Raw genomic sequence first — 20,372 nt, 5'->3', positions numbered from 1 at the left:
CACCTCTATAACATCCAGTAGGATTTTTCCTTTATAAAACCTGACAGTGGTCTTCAGATAATGAATGCCACTAAAATAAATGTGATATACAAAATTTCATCCAGTACTTTGCAAGACATTTTAACTCAAATCTTACTTAAATTACTTAAAGTCTATGTTTTCTTGCCTAAAAACGTATAGCTCTGGAAATGCATTAATGTATGACATCCCAACCCAAGTGCAAACTGAAACACACAAAACATGTTTAAAAAAAACCCAAACAAAATCAATTCACCTCTCACCATTTGAATTTACAAGCATGTAAAGATTTTAGAAAAAAAACAAAGTATCACAGCACGAAATCAAAGTACAACTACAAGAAACAGCCAATTAAGGGTATTAATAAACATCTTACCCACTTTATGGTCTACATTTTTTACCTTTAATTCTCTCCATGTTTCACTTTACAATATATTGGATCCTTTGGGATGCAACCTCACTTTTCCACTGCTGCATCTCATTTTTGAGGTGGGTTTTTAGTGGGTGTTTTATGTGATCCCTGCAGAGACAGTTCCTGCATTTTGATACTGAATATTTTCATCTAGAAAAGAGTGTCAAAGTTTTGTAGGAGATGTGGTGCATATGTTAGACTAAAAAACCATCTTTAATTTCCTCATGGTTGATCAGTGGGGTAATCCCAAGGATTACACACAGCACAAGGGAAGTGCCTTCTCCAAGGTCTCTCCATAACCCTGGAGTTTATTCCTGATGTGCAGGATTATTCCTGGTTTTGTTCACCTCAGACCTCCCCCCTCTCTCTTGGTTCACACTACATTCTGTTCATCATCAAAGTTATGAAGGAGCTTCCTTTTAAAACCTGGAAGCATAAATCCAAGCTGTTCTCTCTTTTTCTCTCCCTCTGCCCAGCCCATCCCTGTGTTTTACTCTCACAGGTGGAGTAAGGGAATCTCAGCAATTCCAACCCTTCCCTGGGCAGATCTGAGCTGACACTGAAATATGAGCAGGGAAGTGATGCAGGTGCAGGCACTGGCAAATGTCCAGCAGCAAGTTAAAAATCAGTTCAGGATTTTAAAGGGAGTTGGTGTTACATGCTAATAAACACTTGAAATTAGAGATAAATTGAATAAAACATTGAAATAAAGAATGCTGAATCAAACACTGAAAGGCTGAGAGAATTGGAATTGTTCAGCCTGGAGAAGAGAAGGCTCCAGGGTGACCTAATTTTGTTCTTCCAGGACCTGAAGGATCTACAAGAAAGATGGAGGAAGACTACTTCCAAGGACTGCAGGGACAGGACAAGGGGAATGGCTTCAAACTGACAGAGAGTGGGGTTAGATGGGATATTAGGAAGAAATTGTTCCCTGTGAGGGTGGGGAGGCCCTGGCACAGGTTGCCCAGAGAAGCTGTGGCTGCCCCATCCCTGGAAGTGTCCAAGACCAGGATGGATGGAGCTTGGAGCAACCTGGAATAGCGGAAGATGTCCCTGCCCATGGCAGGGAGTTGGAATTTGAGTGATCTTTGAGGTCCCCTCTAACCCAAACCATTCTATGGTTCTATGGAAATCCCATTTTTATCCAGGAATTGCACTGCAGCTCACTCGAGTGAGGCTCAGCTTATGTTGGGACTTACAGAACATTTTTAACATCTTGTTGCAGCAAGGGCTGATCAGCTGAGAGTTAAAGCTGTAAAACATGAGCTATAGTTCTTTTCATGGAAATGCTTGGATAGAGGAGAAGAATTATAGTCTCTATTGATTCTGAAGACAGAAGGGATACTGATGTAGGAAAAAAGGCTCCTTCCAATAAAGAACTCTCTCACATACTCAATGCCTTCTGGCTACAGTGTTCCTGCAAGTTAAAGAAGAGTAATTACCACTGCAAGGAAACATGTAGATTTAATATATTCCTCCCTCTCCTTTCTCTTCCATTCAGTGCCTGCAGTGTGTAGTGTGTTGCAGCAAAGATCAGCTGCTGCCCCACAAACTGGAGCTGGAAAAAATTCATTTTACAAACACTGTTTAATTCATCATTTAAGTCACTGCTGGAAATGACACTCCAGTGCCCTACAAGCAGGAGGGGTTCAAGTGGTCCCTCTGCTCCACGTCCATCCCACAGTAAAACTGTATCTATTTGCTGAAGGAATTTCATATAAATTTGTCCTACAGACACCACAGGAAATCAAGTTTTTCCTGGGACACACCTGCAGCAGCATCATGCCAGTGTGGGTGTCACAGGCTCACTGGGAGTGGTGGGACACTTCAGTGTTGAGCTTACATCTTGCAATTCATAAATAAACTTAATGAGGACATTTCCCCTCCATCCTTCTTTTTGTCTGCTGAAGCAATAAAAAAACCCCATCAAACCATGTTGAGGTAGTTTAGGATGTTCTCTCCTCCCTCGAAAATTAAAAAGCCACCGTAAGACTCAAAGTGTCCAAACAAATGCAAAGGGTAACTTTTTGTCTCTAAGGGTTTCTGAGCACTTAGGAATGTGATCTTTAGGGGTTCCTGAACCCATTGTATTTTTCCTTGAAAAAACCCCAAAACAGCAACAAAAAACCTGACACACAAAAGCCACAACCACATTAAAGGTTCTACCTTCTCACTGTTTCATCTCTGGTTTTAAACCTAAAGCACTCCTGAGCTGAATTCCACCCTGCTTTGCAGGTTTATGGCAATAATTCCTGATGAAAAACAGGCTAAACTTTGTATTAATAACATGGTAGATTCTGAGGCAAAGCATCAAAAGCATCAGCCTGGTGTACTGTGTCCTAGAGCAGCATGACACAGACAGAGTTCTAATAATTTATCAAACTCCCTCAAGCTTATCAGCCCTGGCAGGACAGAAGTAACAAGTGTTCCAAAGCACAAACTAATATCTTTAAGAGATATATTCAAAATGTAGAAATATGATGTTTGAGAATCCTCAGTAAACAATTTCAGTGTGGTTGATGCCACACAAGACTTCGCTTTCAGAGGCTTTGCTTTGTTGTTATCCAGGAAAGATTATTAAAAGTCTTTCAGACTTTATATAAAAAAAAAAAAAAAAAGGATGAAAAGGAGAAAGATAAAGCACGAATTTCTCTCTGAGTTAAATCAACTGAAACACTGAATCAAATTGCTGTGACTTTTTATTAATACAGATCTGCAACAGAGCATCAAACTCCTCAACAAAACAATACCACTTTCAAGGGGTGTGTTTTCCTTTCTCTAACTTGATTTTAACTTCTAATTTTCAGAAGAATGGTGCCTCCCCATCGACTCTAAATACAAAGGAGCAGGGGACCAGTTCTCAGCTGGCTTGAAAGACTGAGGAGTTACAAGGCAGAAGTAACTTATTCACCACTGAAACAATCCTATGCTCACAACTGGTTTAAATTGTGTGTTGTGTTTGGTTTCATCTGACAAGTCATACTGTGGGAGTTCTTTTTGGTGCTGTTTTTAATTCCATGAAATAATTCCCCTTCTCTGTAAGCAAAATGTTAACTCCTATCCTGAACCGAAGTTCATTTTGAGTGTGAAGGGAATAAATAATAAGAAAAGAGAATAAATTCTTTTTTTTCCTTCAAAATAGAGAAATAGGATTTTAGACAGGGATCCCCACACACAGTATGCAAAAATAGTGATTTAAAAACCAGAATCCTTCCTAATTCTTTGTACTGCATTGTTTTAAGAGTTCAAAGAACTGGACAATGTTTTCAGTAGTTAATACTATATTGGATATCTGAATTTTTCTGAGCATTGCCAATCACTAATTAAAGTTATGTGATGTGATGTTATGTAACTGTGGGTTACATCAGGGGAATTATCACAAAAAACCCACCCACCTCTGTTTATTCAAACAACTCGTTTTGCTTCACCAAGTAAAATGAGCTTTGGTTTCTCATATTTCAAGTTTAAGCTGTCCACCACAACTAAAAAAAAATATGACACTGCAATTATTGAGCACTTCATCTGTCCAGAACACAGACCTGCTGATCTACAAAGGGGCAACAGGGAAGATCCTCAAAATGCCAAAGACTGAGCAGGAGCCAGTCCTGCACCTCAGCCCAAAAGGGAGAGAAGATGGAGTTGTTTACCAGGAAATCTGCAGGCAGAGTTATTTTTCTGGAGTTGTTGATGATATTCATCCTGGTTTGCAATATGGCTCTGAAAGATAAAAGACAAAGCTAATGAGTCTCCCTTTTGTCCTAATCTATTCTCTGTAGGAATTTCACTCACACAGTTTGCACTTTAATTCTGCAGCTTGTTTCCTGCATGGTCAGTCCTGTGTCATGAGCACAGCAAAGAAACTTCCCCATGGCTGAAAAAGGCAATGACTTCACCTAAAACCAAGCTGTTCCAAAATTTCCATTGAGGGATTTAGGTGTTTAATGGAGGGGAATAAAAACCAAAAATATTTCAAAAGGAAAGATGCTGGCTTGCAATACTGGTTTTCAAATTAGAACGTTGCAAAATGAAAAATGGAATCTTATTCTAAAGTATCAAAATGGAAAGTGAAGGTGTGATCAGAACCTCTTCCCATATCGATTTTCCATTTTAAAAAAGCAAACAAACAAACAAACAAATCACATTTCTGTGAAGTTTCCCTCTCCAGCTTAAACACCCCATCCCAGAAAATCTCCAGACTGGACACCTCCACTCCCTCAAGCAGCAAGTGTGACCTCTGGGAGATTGAATGAGTCTTTTCATCTCCCTTTGGGGTTTTTCTGATCTCCAAGGACACCACAATTGCAGTTCTTATCAGAAAGATAAATACTTCCCCTCCCTACATTTTTTCCCAAAGGTTTATTCCCTTCACTGCTGTTCTCTGTCAAAAGAGTGAGGCTCAGCTGACTTCAGTTCAAGCCTGCTGTGATGTCTCATTTGGACCTTGCAAGAAGAAAAAAAGACAGTGTTTACCTGTGATTACCAAGTAGTGGTATTTGGAAAAATAATGTCCTTATTCCCCTACATTTAGAACAGAAAATAGCTGTGCAGTTGTGTGAAGAGGTGGTAACTATCAGCAAATAATATCTTTCCATGTGGTGGAATATTATTCTGTATCATTTACTCTTAAAACCATCTGAGAAATGCAAGCAACAAAAATTATTTTGCTCATAGAAAATGAAAGTTTCAGAGTTCAGCAAGACCCCTCCATGAGTTAGCAACTGTACATTTCAGCAAAAAAATGCTTTTTGAGTTTTTCCATCCAAACTTCAAAGTGATTTACACATTTGTAACCCTCCATCTGTTGAGTGTTTGAGGATGTGGGGCCCAAGCAGTTGAGAACTGCAGGAAATGCTGCTAACAGATGGGGACATGGTCTCTGTGAGCCAGACAGCATCTGTCCTGGCCACCTCACCTGCCTTCCATGTCACCCACTGTATCCCCAGGAGGGTCTCAGGAGTCAGCAGCAGTGACAGCCTTCACTGAGCTGCTCTTCTGCAGGGAGAAGCCTTTGGAATAAGCATAATATGGGAATTGGCTGTAATGGAGGAAACCACTTCAATAGGTAACATGTACTGTTTGAAATTCCATCTCTGGGGCCAGGGGTATATTGGAAACCTGCTCAATACCAGCCCAGTGCCATCCAGCCCTCTATTCCTATAAATTTTTGGAAAAGTAGAGTTATTTCATTGCTTCCCTGCAAACCTGCTGCTCATTTCAGCTCATTCTCTTCATCTGTTCCCTCAGAAAAATATGAAACAGTCAGCATGATCTCCTTTGTGTATTTTTTAACTGTTAGAAGCACACAGAACAGAGGAGATGCTGCCAGGTGTGCCAGGCCCAGTTCACCCCAGTGCTGGGGGCAGAAACACAAATTCATTACATCTTTTTTATGATACCCCAAATTACCAAAAGTTACTGATATATCACTCATACAATGACAGTATATTAACTGCTGCTGGCACTCCAGAAATCCTGTCGGCAAAATCAGAATTCTCCCAAATTTGGTGCAGATGATAACAAAACTGAGATACTGCCTCACCTTGAGACACTGCCTTGAGAGAGTCCAACAACTCAGCCCACACATTATGGCTGCACAGTTTTCAAAAGAATACAAAATTCAGAATTTTTTCACAGAAAGAGTTGTTAAGCACTGGAAGGGGCTGCCCTGGGAGAGGTTTGGAGTCCCCATCCCTGGAGGTGCCAAAGGAATGACTGGATGTGGCACTCAGTGCTCTGGGCCGGGTGACAAGGTGGGCATGGGGCACAGGTTGGACTTGATGACCTTGCAGGTCTTTTCCTACCTGAATGATTCTGTGAAAATATGGAAAACGGTGTAAATGACCCAAACTGGGGATGACCAAACTTTTACACTAATTTAGCTCACCAGAGTCAATTCTTATTCCTTTGTTCTTACTTTTCTAGGATTTTTTTAAAACAGATTTTCGAACTCAAACAGTAAAACACGAGGGGGTAGTTGACAAACTGGTGGGTTTATCTTTGTCACATTTTATGGAGCTCTTGCTAACACTTGTGTGTCACTGAGGAGAGGATCACCCAAGGAGGGGTACTTGACACTGTCCCTTGCCCTGTAACAACAATGAGGCTTCAGCACAAAGAACAGGGAGAACAGGGACCGTTCTCAGAGCCCTGTCTGCACACACAGTGGTGACAAGCACAAATGAACACCTTCTGTGTTCCCTGACCACTCAGACCTCAAGGCTACAGTAGCATTTTCCAATAACTTGGGCCTTCCAAGCTGCAGCAATGATTGTTCTGGAGGGGGTCTGAGAAATAAACCCCAGAATGTCCCAGTCACTCTGTCCCTCTAAGAGGGATTGAAAAACCAGAGATCAGAATCAAGCTCAACACTAAAAGCACTCACACCCACTGAAAATGGGTGTTGGTTATTCCAAAGCAGGACACACTGATTTCTGATTGAATTTTCAAATGAGGCAACACCTTAACATCTTGGGTTCATGCAGAAACCCCAACTGGAAAGAAAAAGTTGAGATCCAGACATTCAAACCAAGACACAACAAGGAGGAGACAAATTCTGCTTTTGGTCTCACTAACACAGCAGGGTTTTAATCTGTTGGACAAAAAACAAATCTGGGAAGAAGTGAGGGCAGAAAGGGGTTATGCAACTGTTAAAAAAATTTCACATTTGCTGCCATTTGTCTTTGATGCAAACTGACCCCAGCTCTGGGGTCCCAGCACAGGAGGGACATGGACCTGCTGGAGCAGGTTCAGAGGAGGCACCAAGGTGACCAGAGGGATGGAGCAGTTCTGCTGGGAGGAAAGGCTGAGACAATTAGGATTGTTGCACCCAACTGGGTGGGTCTGTTTCTTAAACGTTTAATTAAATATTGTCAGGCTGAAGATTAGTTTATTCCCTCAGAAGGTTCTCTGGATGACTGTTTTACAAAAAGCAAACAGTAGTTAAGAGAAAATCAAATTGTAGTTGTTACTATGACTCCCTGCTGGTTTTGTATATACATGAACCCTAAAAACACAGGCAATAGCTGAGTTGCTGGGGGCATGTGCTTGAAAAGAAAGGAGGGTTGTGTGCATGTTCAGAATTGCAGAGCAGTTAATTGGGTGTTTCTGGCTCCAGGCAGAGAATAGATGTGAATTTAAACAGAATAATAGTGCAGTTTGTGAGCAGGAAAGCATAAAGGTGAAGAAGGAAATCACTTGAGAAGCACACAGCTCTTCCTCATATCTCTGCATGCTGGAAGAACAGATATAACCCAAGGCTGAGCAACGGCCTGGAGTTGATTTTTAGAAGTTTAATGACAAAAATTGTTTCTTTCTCTCTCTTCTTCCTGCTCTTGTAATGAATCTCAGAATCAGAGGCTGGTTTGCATTGGAAGGGACCTTAAAGATCCCTTAAAGATCCAACTCACTAGCCCAGGTTGCTCCAAGCCCCGTCCAACCTGGCCTGGGACACTCCCAGGGATGGGGCAGCCACAGCTTCTCTGGGCAACCTGTGCCAGGGCTCCCCACCCTCACAGGGAAGAATTTCTTCCCAATATCTGATCTAACCCAACTCTCTGTTAGTTTGAAGCCATTCCCTCTTGTCCTGTCCTTCCAGGCCCTTGGAAATTGTTTCTCTCCATCTTTCTTGTTGGTTCCTTTACGTTCTACTTAAGCAACACCAAAGCTTGGGAAATGTGTTTTATTCCTTAACACCAGTGTGTTTATGACATTCCAGAGTGTGAATGGCTCTACCACATCTCAAAACTCGAGTCCCCTCCTCACCCACAGCACTTCCAGAGCTACAGAAAGAACCTGAGCTGAACTTTCCTGAAAAGTGCACTGAGGAGGAATCACACTGTTGCATCAGTCCACTGAACACAGGGATCCTGAGAAAACCTGACTTTTTTTTAAACACTGTACATAATTAGATCATCTAAGTCATTATTTCCCCTTGCAACAACAATTGTCCTGCCAGAAACAAATGTCTAAAGTCATGTCCCATGTATTATCACAGTACATAAAGGAAAGCCAGCAAACAGTGAAGTTCAGGTATTCATTTCCAGAACTCTGAAATGGCTTTTGGTTTGATTCTGTTGGGGCCTGACAACTTAGGAGAAGAAAATTGTCAAGGAGCATGAGGCTGTTTCTACAAATTAAGTCTTTAAGGGAAGCATCACCTTACAGAAAGCTTTTTAGACTGTAGGAGCTCAAAAGGGCCTTTAATTTAGGAAGAGCACAGGGTTTTCTAAAAACTACACAAGTAAACCCAGGAAATGATACCACAATTACATGGCAGCAGTAAAAATCAATTATAGCCAGAAGATATGGCAGCAGGATGGGTGGAGAGATCCAAGCTACTCAGGAATAACACCACAGCTGAGTACAGTTGTTAAACCTTCCCACCACCCTCCCCCAGAAGCTGCTAATCTTTCTGAACTCCCAAGTAAAAAGCTTGAAAATTAGTTTAAAAGTAGTTATCTATATTTACTTGAGCCGGTTTTACATAATTAGATCTTAATATGTTCTTTAAGCACAAGGACACATTACAAAACTGCGGAAACAACCAAAAGGGGTGATCCTCAGGAAAAGAAAGTATTCAAATAATGGCAAACAGTGGGTTCTTGTACAGAAATGAATGCACACAGGAGTGAAAAAAAAAAAAAAGAAGGATGAAAAGTCCTGGGTGTAAAACAGGGTCTATGTTAATCTCCAACTATTTTCTCCTTGGCTTATTTCCCAGCTCTGTTAAAGCTCTTGGGGTGTTACACATCTCAGGGTGGCACTTCAGGGATGTGTCAACTCCGTTCACTTCATCCCCACCCCAGGCTCCAAAGCACAATTCCCCCAGCAGAGCCAGTCAAAATAATTCCCCCTTTTTAAAAAAGCATTTTTGTTTTACATGAGATTAGACATAAAAGTCAGGCAAAGGGAAGTTACCCACATGTGATATCAGAGGTTGTTTGCCACTTCTGTGCTCAGGGACAAAAGGGTTCACTGTGATTTTGTATTTTATTCCATAAAAGGTACATAGTGGTGATTCTATCACAGACAGGCACTACTTCATTCCTCCCAAAACAGGAGAGAACTGAGGGCTGTCCTAACAGGACACTCAACATTTCTTTAACCAGAATATATGACTGAAAAATGTGTTTTCTGCTCCAATGTTGTTAATCTGGAAAACAGGGTGGGTGGGAATAAACTCCCTATCTTTTCCCCTCACCCACAAATTAAACCTTTTCCTGCAAAGGATAGATTGAGAGAACCCACTGTCTGCAACCCTGATCTTTTTAAGGAAAAAAAGTAAAACTTCTGAGTGCAGCAGAACCAGAATATCACAATATTTGATATGAAAAATGAACTGCCTTGTGCTGTAATTACTCCACACCCTAAACTGCTGAAAGGTTCTCAGTGATCCCTGATGGTACACTTTTAAATCTCCTTTTAGCTCTTCCCACAAGAGCAACAGACAAAATAAAACCTTGTTCTGATTTTTCAACAGCTTGTTCCCTGTAAGTAAAGACAAACCTTCTGCAAAACAGATCATGGGTCAGGTAATCTCCTCACAGGACAAGGGTTTGCTGCTTCTACCCAACTCCAAAGAGAAACAATTTATTCATTTTAGCCCAGGACTGTGCCACAAAGTCCATTAACACCCAAGGGAGCAGGAGTAAAAATTTAGGGCTTCTCCATCACCACTAAATGCCCCAAAATAAAGATTACACAGTCAAGCTCCCAGTGGTTTTTCAAGGCTTTTGTGAGTGTTTTGCTGTGGTGAGGCAGCACCTCAGAGGGCAGGACAGGGTGTCACAAGGTGCTGAGTTCCCTCTCTGTTGGCCTTAAATAAATTGGAATTACACATCCCTAAGTGTCCCTGGTTATATATATGTTCAGGTCACAGAACACTCTGCCTTAGCCAGAGTTCATTCAGGCACAGGACGGACTGACTGGGCTTCCCAGGTAAATATCCCTCTGTACAAGAGCTGTAAGAGCCACTGGATCACTTGGAGAGCCACTCCAAAACTTTTTAATTAACACTGCAATCCCCTGTGCAGCACAAGGCCAGTCCTAAGATTTATAACCTCTTGTCACGTTGCTCAAAGTCACCATCTCATTTTTATCTCTATTGCTGTTCTCTACCTTTGCCTACAAATGGAAGGTCAAAGTTTGAGGCATATTTCTGGGCACTTGTCAAAATTCATTTTATGGAAAAACGAAGCACTTGCAGGATTTATTCTCTGGTAACACCAGTGCACTAAACAGAACTGAGTAAAATTATGTGCTGATTTCCTATTCACGTTCCCAGGAGCCAACACCACAAATATAAAAAAATCAAATTCCACCCAACATTCCACCTCCACATCCCAAAACGTGTGAGATCTCCAAGCCCCAGAGCAACGGGGGAAAGGAATCCTTCTTCAAAATGTTTCAGTTGTGAAAACTTCATTAAGCAGCATCTGAGTACCAAACCACATGTGCAGATGCAAACACAGAGTCCATGGCTGGATGCTCAGGAAGTTCCAAATTAAACCTTGTATTTATCTGGGAAGTAATTAAGATATAAGGGTTGAAATAGAGGAGGCCCCAAGCCTGCCCCCAGCTGTTACACGGATGTGCAGCACAATTAGTACCATTCTGTGCCTCAAATGCACACAGGGAACTCATGTGCAAAGTGAAATACCTGCAAAGAAGAAAGTGCCTTAAATGTTCTCTATTGTCAAGTGAATTTTAATTTTAGCACCACAGCCTTTATTCTGGTAAGATTTCTGTGAAGCTGAACACTGACAAAAGCTCTCAGGTTTTCCTGGTGAGGGTGGGTTTTTTTAGCAAATTTATCCCATGGCTAATGGCCTTTCCAACTGTTCAAAGGTTTTAATAGTCTCAATTACCTTTTCATTTCTTTTTTCTTCAAAGTTTTTACCAAAAATTTTTGGGGGGGTGTTTTGTTACTTTTTTAAAAAACAGAACTGTTCAATAATTCTTCCTAGAAAACATTGGAGTTTTAGATTATATTTCATATCAAACCCAAAAGTCAATGCCTAAAACTCAGTTAAGGAGCTGCTTATTCCAAAACCCTGAATCCTCAAAGTCCACAGAAGGAATTCATTCTATACATGACCATTACAAACAACTTAGATGTTGAGTCAGACTCTGACTGTTTCTGGGAGAATAGTAACATCAGGAAAAACAGATTTTTGAGTGACAGCCCCATTTTGAAAGTCCACATATGTTAAACTAGGATTCATACTCAATTAATAAACTTGCTTTTTCACCACTTCTGATCTCTTCCAAAACCCCAGTGCCTTGGCTTAAGGAGCAATACTGGTTTTTGCATTCCAGCCTGTCAGTAACTCATCTGACTTTGTCTCTCCTGGCACAACTTTAGTGTATTACTGATTTTCTATGAAAATCACTTCTTCCTCCAAAAATAAAAAAAAAATTAATCTGCTCACAGAATACTCACCCAAGTTGAAAGCTCAGAGAAATTTTTTAATCACCTCCAGCCTTATAGTTCAATTAAATCTCTCTCTGAGCAATGTAATTAGCTACATATTCCATCTTGCTTCCCCCTCTAGGGATTCCCACTGGTCTTTGCTGGATGGTTTGAAAAGTTAAATTTTCCAGAGTTTTACTCTTTAGCTTTTCCAGATGGACCAGACCCAGGGCTTAGCCGAGGGCAGTTGCCAGAGCTGAGGGTCTCAGGAGTAGCTATAGCAGGATGGGGGAACTTGGACTATTTCAGAAGGAGAGTTCCAAAACTCTGGGAGAAGCCTTCGAGCTGCTGGAGCAGCAGGACCAGGCTGATACTCTGATTTAACCCAGGCTGATTTGGTATAAACCAGACTGATTTAAAGCAGATGGAGGGTGGTAGAACTCACTGACTCCACCTCACTCCTACCTCCCTTGATGGGCAGGAGAGATGATGTCCCAGGAGATCCCCCCACAAGGGGAGCTCCCAGTTTAACCACCCTACAATCAAAGTGCTTCTATTACAGTAGGAAAAGCAGCATTTCCCTCAGATAATACAGAGGGACAACAGGAAAGAAAAAAAAAATCAGTAGAGAGGTACTTGGTGAAATCCAGGCAAGCCCAATGGAAACCAGGAATGCTCAGCACACTCTAGGATAAACCCCTTCATCTTTTATCATATAAAATAAGCCCAAGAAACATTACATTTGGGTTTGAAAGGTCAGTGGGACACTCAGACCAGACAGCTGATAGCTAAAAATCATTTCATATGCTCTTCCACAATCATATTTCATCTTCCCTTAGAGGCAAAGGCTTCACATCAAGTTAAACAGTGCCCATCCTGCTTTTCCCTCTGAGGAAACACTCTCACCACAGCCCTCCTTGCCTGTGGCTATCAACCCTCTTCCTTATCCTGACCTCAGTAAAACATCCTCTCAGACACATTCACCCCTGATTGAGCTCAAGGATGTTTCCCTGCCATTCCCCCAGTCAGTGTCAAAGTGTTGAAGGCTGGAGGGAAAGGGCAAAGGAGATGGTTCAGGAGACAAAGGTGAGACTTTTTTATATTGCCAAAGAGCTCAGTCCTCTGGGAGGGTCAGGATTGCAGTGAAGTGACCGTGGGAAGAATTAAACTCACTCAGCACATGATAAAGTGGATAACTCAGTAAATACCATTCTATCATACTTCTGTCATATTTCAATAAAAAGCTTTGTCTACTTGAAATTAGTGAAGATTTCCACAAAGAAAATAAGTACTTTGAAAAGCTCAGTATTATACCTGAATAATTTGAAAGTTAGCTATAAAAATGTATTCAAACACAGCTAATTCTGAAAAAGAACTGCCTACTTTTTGTGCAGAGATGGTATGAGCAATGTCCCTGAATGCCACAATATATTCCCCAGAACTGTCTGTGCTCTGAAAGGATCCTGTAGCAACACAGGGAGGAACAGCTGCTGCATTTTCACCCCCCCAGGGGGGTGGATTTGAGTGCACAGGAGGAAAAACATCCCCACGTGAGTCTTTATCCGTGTGTTCCATCTGGTAAATGCAGCAGAAACGAGATACCAGAAAATCAAAAAAGATCTTTCCTCTGTTCCCTGCCCCAGGATGAGCAAGAAAGTGAGAGTGAGCTGTGATTCAAACCTGTTCTCTCCTTCCCAATTTTGTCTTGCCTTGGTTTCTAATATATTGTAACATTGCCAGCTTTTCATGACAAGAGCTCCAAACCCACCTGAATTGTTCTCCAGAAGGAACAGTTCATGCCTGTCTTTAATACCTTTTAAAGACATTGTAAAATCAGCAATTTCATTGTTTAAAAAGCATCAGCAACTAAGTGGAAAAGGAGGAGGTGTTAAATTAAAAGCTTTATTTTATATATTTTCCATCCAACTCCAACTTTCTCACTTTAATTTATTTTTTTTTATAACTCTTAAGTTGATTATTGACAAGGGTTTACTGGTCCAAGGACTTAGTAACAGAAATCCTGAACTTGAACACTGCATCACTTGTATTCCACAAAATTCTATTGAAGTACCACTGAAAATGAACCAAAAATGATCCTTAATTTTAGGGACTATCATGACATCAAGTAAGAAATAAATCATGCAACAATTCTCAAGGTGTAAATTTTTGATTGCCACAACATCAGAGTAAATAAAGCCCTACCTCCAGCTGACATCACTGTCCACATTTCTGCTCATTGTAAATTCTCGTGTTTTTATCACATTTATTTCCTTTTATTCCATAATTGTTATCTTTTATACAGAAGATACAAATACCCAATTTTTTTAAAGCCTCCAAAATTCCTACTGGATGTGACTTATGTAGAAATACTTTCTTATCAATTTCCAAACCCTGTTCACTCCCTAGAACTGATAATTTTAGCATTTAGAAAGTACTTATCCATTTTATACCTCTTATCATTTTTACCTCATACAGAAGTAATGAAATTGACTGTCACACATATTTAGATTCATTTTATACTTGTTACAGAAGCAATTTTAACATTTTTCTCTATTAAGAACTATAATTCTTTCCTACCCAATTCAGGAACATCCAGGGAGAAAAGTCCTATGAAAAAAAGTTCAGCTAAAAGAAAAATACTAAATACTAACACTTTTCTATCACCAGCATGTTTCAAAATACCAAACAGGATTATTGTTAAGAAACATTTATACCTTGATCTAGGAATCTACAGATAGAAAAAAAATAAGCCATCTTACTCCCCTTAAAAAAAAAAAAAGTTGGCTTTCATTATGCAAATCAGTGATGAGAACTGAAAACCAACATTAAAAGCTGTCTTAGAGATCCTCTACAAGTGGGATCCAGGAGTAAAATAAATCAATTTTGAAAGTATGTCTGTGGAAAACAGAACTATTTTCAAGCACAATCTCTTTCTCATCATGATGAAATGTATTCATCCTGCATTGCAATGGACATTAAAGTAGTTTTACTTTGCAGAATTTCACTTGTTGACAGTGAATATGAACAAACTCTGCTCCCTGTGCTGCTGGAGAAAAATCAGTCCTGAATGGGTATTAATTTATAGCTCAATTATCTCATGCAGTTAAAATTCTTAGTTTTTAAGTGGACAGGTTCTTTGGTTCCCTTAAAAACCCTCCAAGGAGAGGTGCCAAGTCCCTCATCACACATTTTAAAAGGGAGATTTACTTAACTCTTCCCAGTGGAGCTGCAGGTGGGGCAAGTGTCAGGCACTGACCTCAGATACCCCATTGTAGCCAAATAACCACGTCTCTGACAGGCATCCCATGGAATATCCACTGCTTTACTCCTTCCCTCCAAATTCCCTCTCAGATATGTAGTTTTACAGGTGACATTTGCCAAGCAACACCAGCTCAGACCAAACACTGACATATTGAGGTATTTATCAATCCTTCTTTCTTTTTTCTTTTATCTGTACATGCTGTAGAGAATTCTTATTTTAAATACATTAATTTTACAGCAGCTTGCTTGAACAGCTATTTGCTGAGTTGTGTTTCTACAGCATCTGTGTACAGATGTCTATTAAAACAGTCACTGAAAATCTCTGCTCCTTCCCCCACTTCTCAGAATCCAAGTTATGCAAAAATACACCTGCTAAAGCTGCTATTATCAAATAATGACAACATCAAAACAGTGTAACAGGGTAGTAAAACAACCACACAAATCTGTATTTAAGCTGCAGGAATCTGAAACTAAGATTTAATAGTTGACCTACGCTGCTGAGCATTTATTAGCTGTGAAAGCTGAAGGGAATAGATTGATGCTTCATCATCAGAGGTGGGAATAAGGACTCACTAAGTCTAATGCATTTTTATCTCAGCTTGAAAAGAAAACTAACCAAGTATATATTCATATAAATTATAGCGATGAGTATTTAAAGCACATTAAAACACAAATCACTAAAGACAGTACGTTTCTTTTAAAGGCAGTGTCATATCAAGACTGCTGGAACAGTCCATGCTTGAAATCCAAGTCTGAATAAATAATTTACTCTGGAACCAAAGCAGTGTATAATTTTAGCTTTATGGTAAAGCAAATAATATCACAATTTGTTTAAATTGTGTTTGTAATTATAAATTATAAAGACACACGGGGAAGTGCAGCCTTTACATCTTTCTATCATGTCATGGAATTTAGGAAAGGAGATATGAGAGGCCTCTTCTCACCCACTTCTATTCTCTCCCAAATATTGCTCCAGCAACCCCTGAATTAGGGTGGCACCTTCTACACCTGCAGCAGTTCAGCAGAGTTTAGACCTTTCAGCACCTGGGTTTACACTTGGCTATTTTCTAGAATTCTCTGTCATGTTTCTATGTTCCACAAGAAATGAGAATTTGAGAATCTTTCCCTCCCACTAAGGAATAATTCCATATCTTGCAGCTGCTGTTTATTCTTGTATTCAATCAATCCCTACACAGAACAACAACGCCCCCAGTTTTCCCACCCGAGGGTTGTACTGCTTGAAACGACCAAGGAAATACTCAAATTGGAAACTCAGTGCAGAGTAAGATAAAATAATGCTGTAATATAAAGATATGAAGACCACCTGATAGTCTTCTGTGTTATTATTCATTGAAAAATAATTTAAATCAAATTTATAGAAAACTGGGGGTCCAGTTTGAAGGGATATCCTCCTTTTATGGAGGAGACAGATTGTGTAAGTAAAAGTCAACCTGGATTTAGCTTGAAGAGTCATTCTAACTAATGAAATGATTACAGTTTCCATTTCAGTCCCCACTTCAGGGTGGGTTTTTCAATGTCAGTTATAGTTACAAGCACAGGAAAGAAACCAGTAGAGAACTCTTGAAGGCTGTTGGAAGGAAAAGCATTTTTATCAGAAGCTGCCTTTGCTACTCAGAGAAGCATGTGGAAATATGGGGGAAAAAAGTGTTCTTCAAAGCATCAAATTCGTGCCAAGTACAGTTCTCATTACATTGAGTGAAACTTTGAAAATCTAGACTTAACATGCTCTGTAATGTACATTATAATGTGGGAACACATGGACAATTATTAAATACTTGTCATTCTTAGACTTCCTGTATTCTTTCCCTTGTAGCTGCACAGTGATTAAACACATTTAAACTATTGAAAAAAACCCCCTATATCCAAATTCTGTATACATGACTCTCAAAAATAGTGCTTTTGAAACTTTATAGAAATGCTAAAGAGAGTTGCTGACTTCATGTATTGACATGAATCTCATTGGAAACGATTGCTACTCTTGCAATGATGGAAAAAACAAAGTCTTGTCCAATTTTTTATTTTTCAACAATACTACTGAATAATAACAACAAAGAAAGTAACAAATAACAACTGAGTAAGTAACAATGAGAACTAATCAATCCCAATTTGCTCTTAACTACAATTAATTAAATTGCTGTGTGCCCTACAAATGGATTTTTTTAAATTAGATGTTTCATTTATTGATTGTTTGGACAAATCAATAGACACTGCAAGGGATCTTTTCCCTAATAATGGAGTTAAGCAGGTAAAACATTAAGCAAGTTGCCAATCAGCTGATCCAGAGCGTGATTCTTTTCCTTTAAAGACAAATTCTTGTATCAGTGACTGGGAATCACAGTCCAGCTGTACTTGTACAATTCTCCAGTGTGTTCTGCTGGGAATGAGTGACAGCAAATTCCATCTTTGGAAAAGCCAGTTGATATTTAAAGTCTTTACTCCATTTTCCCACTATGAATAAGGAATAAGGGAGACAAGTGTCCTTCCTTTGTCTGCTTCCTAACATCTACTTCTACTCTAATGCTTCCCAGTCCATGAGAACATTCATTTCCCAGTTTCTGTGAGGCAACAGTGGTTTATGGATATTGAAATAAGAGATAAAAACACATACAGAAAAATCAAGAAGTGCTTTAAAGTCCTTGAGAGTTATTTTTTTTTAACTAAACAGTTCCATCAATTCCCTCAGACCAAGTTTCAAATTCACAGCAACACATTGAACAAGAACGAACAAACAAACAGTCTTTGGGTCAGTGGACTAAATTCTGAAACAAATTCTGACTTAATAACCTCTTAAGGGTTAGGAAGAGAGGAAGAGAAAGTCAATACAAACCCTAAAGGCTGGTGCCACCAACGTTGTAACAGACTGTGCTGGGAATTTTGGATCTTAAGTCGTTGTCCATTTTGCCATGATTTGAAGAAAAGCAGAAGCCAAAGGCTCACAGTTCTCTCCAGCATGTGGCCAGTCCCTCTGGCACTGAGTTACCAGTGTTTGTGCCCTGTAAAATCACAGATTAATGTCTGAAGATAAGGAGGTGGGAGGAGTAAAATAGAGAACATGAGAAAATTCTCCTGGTTGTGTTTCTGTGATATTCCAAGCTGAACCTCGGACCTGTTCATGTGTATTTTAAAGTAGCAATTCAGTTTTGGGGCCAAGATTTCATTTTCAACCCATCTTGGGCAGTTGGATTATCAGGTTAGAGTACATCAAAGAAAACACTCTGCCTGCCAGTGCTCAGAAAGGTCAGTTTATGGGGAAGCATTTCAAGATCCTTTCTGAAATACATGCTAAGGACAAAGGAATTAAAACAAAAAGGGTAAAAAATGGGGGATAAATATTTGACAGTATAATTTAATATTTTTCCCAAGAAAGGAAAATTCAGAAACATCAAGGCTACAACAGTTTAGAAAGGTGACACTAGAGGAAAAAAGGAACAAATTTCCCTGGAAACAGCTGACAAACACAACATTGATGGATTATAAACAGCTTCTTGATCATGTAGTTTGTGCTTTCACTGTCTACAAAGACATGATGAATCTCACTATTTTCATGTCACTTTTTGTATTTATGCAGTGCTTGATGATTAGCCCTTTGGTATTAACTGTGAAAAAGAGAATTGGAACCATCATAATAAAGCAAACACGAAAAAATAATTAGGAATTACTACATAAATATGATACAATTTTAGAACACGGAAAGGTAAAAGTTTGCCCTAGAAAACTAATATAAGCACTGGGAGAAAACAAGATGGATCATTCAGCTGGCTTCAATCCTCAGCCACTTCCTATCTTTGGAGATTCATCAGTCACCAGGTTCCTACCACCTGAGTCCACATATTTGCAAGACATGGAGTTGAATGGAGGTTGCTGAATATTCTTGAGGTTGGTCATGGATGTAGATCTGCCTGCCAAGGATCTACCCCCACATTCCTTAAGTAACCCCAAAACAGCTCTGGGTCTGCACCACCAAGAGGCAAATCAGGCCTGTTCAGGGCTTGAACATACTCACTTTCTTCTCCTGCAAGTGGGATCTAAAAGGCAGGAGAGAGTGAGAGGGGAGATAAAAGCTGGGAGAAGTTGTCTGAAAATTATCATCAATAAAATCTTTGTATCTAGAACAGGTCTCCAAAGCTCCAAAGTGAGCAAAAGGGACCCCTCTGGAGATTCTAATGGTGACATTTGGAGGGAACCGGGATGTTAAAATTTTCATCCCTTTCTGTAAGATGAGAGGTGTTCAAAGGAAAGGCTGAAGTTCAGAGTAGTTTTACTCTTCCCTGGAACTCCCCTGGTTCATATCTCAGGCATCCAGTGCCTCAAGTAAGGCTGCCTTCTGCTGCCTCATACAAGTCAGAGATGAGAGAGTTTCAAACACACTTGTAGCTGCAAATGCACATTTTAACTGCCTACCCTCAGTAGCCTCCTCTTTCAAGCGTCGCTCATGAAAGATCCAAAATGGGGACATGAAATCCAGCAACAGCCCTCCTTTTATTTTTTAAAACACTTGTAAGATGTCTCTCTGCCACATTTAATAGAACAGAGCTGGGAACAAGTGTTTCCTAAATCAGGAGAGAGTAATCATGACAATTAAGATGCATTTGAGCCTCTGTTCTGGCTGCTCTTGCTGCTGGCAAATCTGAACAACAAACACTGGCTTCTGAAGGCAACTTACCTGGGGGAGCCAGTGTCTGGATCAAAGGACACATAATTCTCTGCAATTTGCACTTCTAATATCTCCTTAATCACTCTTACAAAGAGCTCAGCAACATCTGAGACTGTCATTACAACAGACACGTGCAAAGCATCACACATCTGAAAATGAGTCTCACTTAGAAGGGTACAAAAGTTGGGTCCTTAAAAAGCTGGTATGGGGGGGAAATCTGATCTTCAATTTGGTTTTCATTACTTTTTTCAGTAGATTATAAAATGTTAATCCATATTATAACGAAGAAAGAAAGCCTAAAAACCCAGAAAAAAAAAACCAATTTCCCTAAATTGGAATAAAAATAAGTGTATTTGGATATTTCTGTTACCACACAGTTAAACACAACTGCCCAGGGCAGGGGGTGGGATGAGATGAGCTTAAGGTCCCTTCCAACACAAGCCATTCTGTGATTCCGTGAAAACCAGATCAGATTTTTTTAAGTGAAATTTAGAGCTCCCACCGAATTTGTGTGTTATTTTTGTTTCTACCCACTTTAGATAGATGCTGATTTATCTGTCATATTAGAATAGCAAAACAACAAAGCAGGACATACT

Source organism: Manacus candei, unplaced genomic scaffold (genome assembly GCF_025592945.1).
Source record: "Manacus candei isolate 608988 ecotype Guabito, Panama unplaced genomic scaffold, ASM2559294v1 h1tg000057l, whole genome shotgun sequence".
Taxonomy (NCBI): domain Eukaryota; kingdom Metazoa; phylum Chordata; class Aves; order Passeriformes; family Pipridae; genus Manacus; species Manacus candei.
This window is presented reverse-complemented; position numbering follows the sequence as displayed.